This window comes from Triticum aestivum, chromosome 2B (assembly GCF_018294505.1).
Source record: "Triticum aestivum cultivar Chinese Spring chromosome 2B, IWGSC CS RefSeq v2.1, whole genome shotgun sequence".
NCBI lineage: Eukaryota > Viridiplantae > Streptophyta > Magnoliopsida > Poales > Poaceae > Triticum > Triticum aestivum.
In genome coordinates, this window is record NC_057798.1 from 777170501 (window position 1) to 777176994 (window position 6494).

A 6494-nucleotide genomic window follows, 5' to 3' on the forward strand; every position below is an offset into this window, starting at 1 on the left:
TATTTAAATACCTATATTTGCTTCTATGAAATGAGAGTGGAAGCTTCTAGCGGGTCGGATGCATGGTAGAACTGGCACACAATAGTAGCAATCTTCAACTGGTTGCCTCGCCGACTACGATGATAAACCTTAGCTGCCATCTGTTGCAGACAGTTTTCCTACCCATTTGAGTTGCAAGTTTGTTGTTGTACCTTCTGAATACCAGACCACATCGACAACTAATAAGAAGTACCTTGGATTTTGAGAAAATAAAATCAACCTTGTAAGACGTTTTTGAAACCCTAGATCACATGATTAAACTTTAAGCAATAGCTCATAATTTCTGTTCTGAAGTTGCTAGTTACACATGCCGTGTGGTACATACGAAGAGGATGATTTTTGAGGAAACAAAACAAATCAAGGTCATGTCCTGTTTTGTCAAACGTAAAACAGAAACTTAGACTCTAGCCTAATTCCTTCATGCACGTTCAGAAATATCTTAGTAAGTGAACCAAAAGGAAAATGGTCAAGGAGAAATTTCAAATCAACATACATCTTGTAACTCATCATCTCAGTGGGGGCTTAAATATCTATATTTGCTTTTATGAAATGAGAGTGGAAGCCGCTAGAGGGACGGATGCACGTTTGAACTGGCAGACGATACTATCAGTCTTTAATTTTTATTTATTCCGATAAAAAATTACACAGAAATGGTTTCGATGTTAATGCGACATGACGAGCTTTATCTCAAACTTCTGTCCGATTGCCAGTGACAGGCCGCTGACGCTGAAGACTCCGCCCGTCCGGGACTTGGTGCGGGCTGCCTTGAGCTCAACGTTGTTTACATAGATAGTGAAGCTCTTTGGTGCCGACTGCAGCCCCATGAAGACCACCTTGCCGATGACCTGCGCCCGACTCGGCGCGTATGAGTTCTGCACCACATGCGAACTCACCTTGGTCGTGACCATGCCCTTGCTATCCTCCATGTCGCAGCTGAATCTCACCAGGGTCCAATTGCCTCCCACACGGCCCATCTCCGGCGACTCGCCGTCATCCAAGAACAGCTCCCCACTGGCTGTCCCATTCTCCGCGAGCGCCACAAGGAGGTGGAACTCGCTTTGGCGTGCGGCGGACGTGGTCAGGCCCGCATGCTGCAGTAGTAGGATGTTGCCGCCGGCCAGGTGCGCGTTTGCCAAGTCAGCCGGCGCCGGGAGGGTCACGCGCTTGCCGACCTTCATGGTGTAGGCGAGGGAGTAGTCGTAAAGACTGAACCACCGGCCGGCCGGGAAATAGGCGTCCACGGTGGTGGCACCGGGCTCTAGCACCGGAGAGACAAGCACGCCGCGGCCTAGCAGGAACTGCCTGTCCACGCCATAGGTGTCGGCATCCTGCGGGTAGGAGAAGAAGAGTGGCCGCGCGATGGGCGCCCCCGTCGTGTGCGCCTCGTACATTAGCGTGTACATGTAGGGGAGCAGTCGGTACCGCATACCAACCGCTTTCCTCGCCGACCGTGCTGTCGGCTCCCACACATAGAGCTCTCGCCGGAGGGTTGTCTTCTTTGCATCGGCCCTGGCGAACGGGTAGAATGCGGCAAGCTGAATCCAACGGCTGTAGAGCTCATGGGTTGTGTTTCCGTTGAAGCCGTAGATGTCGGCGCCTGTCATGGGGATGCCGAAGAGGCCAAAGTTGAGGATGGTGTTCACGAGTACTTCTTGCAAGCAATATGTACATCAGCAAGAGATCATCATGCACATGAGTGTGATGCATATACTTACCTTGTGGTTTGATGTCTACTATGCAAGTTTATTCTTGTAGACTCGTGTTGGGCCTCCAAGCGCAGAGTTTTGTAGGACAGTAGCAATTTTCTCTCAAGTGAATGACCTAAGGTTTATCAATCCATGGGAGGTGTAGGATGAAGATGGTCTCTCTCAAGCAACCCTGCTACCAAATAACAAAAAGTCTCTTGTGTCCCCAACACATCCAATACAATGGCAAATTGTATAGGTGCACCAGTTCGGCGAAGAGATGGTGATAAAAGTGTAATATTGATGGTAGAAATATATTTTTATAATCTGAATAAATAAAAATAGCAAGGTAGCAAATAGTAAACAGGCAGAAAAACGGTATTGCAATGCTTAAAAATGATGCCCAAGGTCCGCACTTTCACACCACTCACTTCCCACCACTGATGTCTTGAAGAAGCGAAATATGTCAGTACAGGATGCTTGTCCGCTTTGTGGGTGTTAAGACTCATGACGGCATGCTCTCGTCTCTTGCACTATGTCTAGGTGCATATGGGCGCTGACCGACGACGATCTTGTCTCTCGCATGACAGTAAATGCAGAACCTAATGCTAGACTTTGGCTTTTTGAGCTCAGCGACGAACTTGATCAGGCGAGCTTCACAAGGATGGCTGTCACCTTGTGGTCAATCTGGTATGCTAGACGCAAGGCAGTGTATGAGTCGTTGTTCCAGAGCCCTCAGCAAACCATTCGCTTTGTGGACAATTTTCTTTCTGAACTGGGTCAACTTGAAAGTGGACAGGGACGTAGGGAGGAAAGAGCGCCACCTCCGGCTCAGCCTAAACGCTGGTTACCACCACCCAATGGTTCTGTGAAGATTAATGTAGATGCTGTTGTTGTGAGATCACAACGTGGAGGAGCAGTTGTGGCATTGTGCAAAAATCAAACGGGCCAATTTTTGGGATATTTGGCTGTGGTTTTCCGAGGGATCAATGACCCTTTAATCCCGGAGACATTTGCATGTCGTGAAGCATTATTGTTAGCAGATGACTTGGCCGTTCAAAATATTTGTGTTGCATCAGATTGCCAAGAAGCGGCGAATGATATTATAAAGGGGACAGGAGGTCCAAATGCGGCTATAGTACATGAAATTATAAGCCGTTGTAATAGTTTCAATTCCAGTTTCTTTATTTTCGAACGCAGGTACTTTAATTTTGAGGCTCATAATCTTGCCAAGTTTGCTTGTAACTTGGGCGTAGGTAGGCATGTGTGGTTGGGCAATCCTAATGACCCAAACCTTGTACCCATGACCATGGTTTTGGATGAATAAATATGGCAAGATCTCTCTAAAAAAAAAACTAAACCCCACCTTCACCTGCAGGGTGAGCCGCTCCCTATGCAATGCCTTCAGCGTCCCATCATGGTCCAATGGGAGCTCCCACTCTTCCTATTTGACGCTCTTTGCAACAAATTGCTGACGTTTCACACAGGCAAGCGATCAAGCAGCCACGCAAAGAGCCGGCCCAGTTTTTGCGCGTACAACCGCCACTAGACAGCCGGTTTTAGAAACCTTCTAGGAGGTTCCCTGGCCATTTTTTTTCTGTTACTGGTTTTTCTGTTTTCTTTTTTTGTTTCTGTTTCTACTTCTTTTCGTTTTCTTTTCTTTTTTTCCTTTTCAAGGTAGTTTATCTTTTTTAAACTAAGTTCATGTTCAAATTTTTTTCTTAAATTTAGAAAAATGTTCTTTCCTTTATAACCTTTTTGAAATTTAAAACATTTTAGGTTTAAAAAAATCATAATTTTGAAAACTGTTCATGATTTCCAAAAAATGTTTTTGTTTTCACAAAATGCTGAAAATGCTTTTGTTCAAAATTTTCAAAAAATGTTCGGGTGTTAAAAAATGTTCGCAAATTTTAAAAAATGTTCATGATTTCCAAAAATTCTTTTGTTGAAAGTTTAGAAAAATGTTCCTTCTTTAAAATCTGTTCACCTTTTTAAAAAATGTTCATGTTTCAAAAAATGTTTTTATGTTTCATAAAGTTATTCTTTTCTTAATTTCAAAATAAATGTTGGCTTCTAATAGAACTCCAAAATTTTCAGAATTTGTTCGCCTTTTCTATAGTATGTCCAACACTTCGAAATATGTTCCCATTTTCAAATTTTGTTCTCAAATTAAAAAAGTGATTGTGTTTTCAAATAATCTTCTGGAATTTGTAGAATGTTTGCACTTTAAAAAAATGTTAAAGAGATCAAAAATATTCCTGTTTTCATTTTTTGTTCAAAGTTTCAAAAAATGTTCTGATTTGAAAATATGTTCGCATTTTCCAACTATTCTTCACAGTTTTTAAAAATTGTTCATGTTTTTCAATTTGTGTTTGAATTTCAAAATTTGTTCACATGTTTCCATAAGTGTTCAGAATTTGTTAAATATTTAAAAATTCTATTCACGCTTTCAAACATTGCTCAATTTTTTATAACTTTGTTCATATTTTCCAAGAGAATGATCGAAAACTCTGAAAAAGATCGGATCTCCGACTTTACATTCTTTACATTCTTTACTAGTTTTCGCTTATTGTATGTCAGTAGGACTCGCCAGCCCGAGTGGCTAGCGGGAATGCCTCCTGAGCTGGAGGTAAGGAGTTCGATCCCTCCTTCCCGTTGCTGGGTTCCCCCTCCCTCCCTCTCGAGCGCAGCTGACCAGTCGCTCGGTTCTCCCTCGCCGTTGACATTTCCAAAACAGGAAAAAGAAAAGAGAAAAAAACTAAAAAAAGTGAATTCAAAAAATCTCACGGTTTCTTGAAAAAAAGCTGAAGAAACTGAAAAAAATAGTTCATCGACTTGAAAAAAAGTTCACCGATTTTGGAAAAAAAATTGTCGAAATAGGAAAAAGCTCATCAAATTTAGAAAAAAAAAATCCTCAAATTACAATAAAGTTCATCAAATTTGAAAAAAATCATCGATTTTGAAAAAGTCCATTGAATAAGAAACAAGTTCATTGGATTTGAAAAAAAAAGTTAATCAATTCGAAAAAAATAATAGAAAATGAAAAAAAATCTCCCGTTGTTCGCTGTGTGGTTAGTGTTACTTCTCACTTGCCAAAGGCACCTGAGCCAAGTCACATGTGTTGACAAAAAATGTTTATGAGGGTTTTTTCATGGATTTAAAAATTGTTCATGAATCTGTAGAAGTTCATAAATTTGAAAAATTTCATTTTTTTTGAAAAGTGTTCACATATTTGAACTTTTTTTTTTGCTTCAACTGCACGAGTAGGTCGAGACCACCTTGTCACGCTTCTTTTGCTTCGGCTTCAGTATAGGTGACCCCACGGCATGAGTCATGTAGCACATCAGCAGACATTACAACTTCCACTCCATACACCATAAAGAATGGTGTGAACTGAGTGGAATGATTTGGAGTTGTTTGCCAGCCCCATATGATGGAAGGAAGTTCCTCCACCCAAGCACAAACTGCTCTCTTCAATGGGGACACCAGTCGAGGTTTCAGTCTATGTAGGATTAAACCATTAATTTGCTCGCTCGACTTGACCATTGGATTATGGGTGTGCTAGTGAGGCAAAGTGCAGCCTAGTGTTTTGAGACCAACAGAACTCCTTGAACTCGTGTGAAGAGAAGTTAGTCTTGTTATGTGTGATGATGCCATAAGGAACTCCTTGAAACGGAAGATTATTCCCCTCATGAAGTTGACTACTGCTGAACCATTAAGCTTGGTAACTACCTTCGCCTTGATTCACTTGGTTAATTTATCATCTGCCACAAGGAGATGAGTCAGTGGCGAATCTAGAAATAAAATGGAGGGTGCCCTCAAAGTTATGCAGAGAAAATTAAACACTCTTTTGAAGAAAAAACGGTTATCCCCAAATACATTCATCAAAATAAGCTCAAACTATCCTAGATTACTACTGGAAACATTTATTATTCACTAGAACCTTTTCAGATTTTTCGAAAATATCAAATTTTGAACAAAAAATTGAATATGTTTAGCAAAACAGGCATTATCTCCAAATTCATTCACCCAAATAAGCTCAAATTTGCCAGAATATACTTACTATAATTTTTCAGTTTTTTTTAAATATCAAATTTTGGAAAATTGAATCTGTTCACTAGAATAGCCATTATCTCAAATATGGACATGAAATTTCTCAAGGCTAATACTAGTAACCGATTAACCATACAATAAAATTTCATACAATTCGCACACCAATACATCAAGTATAAGAGAAGCAAAAAAATACAAAGACAATGATATTGGTGTTGCTTCTTACTAATGCTATTGTAGTTCTAGAACACCTTCACAACAAAGTCCAAGTGACAAACTGCAAGACATCTGTCCAAATATGTACCAATGTTAGTGATATAGTAAGGCATCCTCAAATGACTATTAGTACTATTAGAAAAACAGAAATATACCTCTAAGAAATCACATTATACTAGGGAGGCAAGTGTCCTTTGCCATTGTGCTTGAAAAGATCTCCAAAACTTACCTTCCAATCCCACTTCAAATTTGTGCCCACTAGCTTTGTTACTTACCTTCGACAAATAAGCTCTTCTCACTTCACTTTGAATTTCAGGGACATAATCTTCTATTGGTATTCGATCAACTAGATCACCAAAAATCTGACTCGGATGGAGTTCTAGTATACAATGCCTTGGTGGTTGGTTTGTGCGCTCGTTAGGTGGGGGATTGGTACTCTCATTTGTGGGTGGGGTAGTGCTCTCATCAGTTGGGGGATTGGTACTCTCAATTGTATTAGTG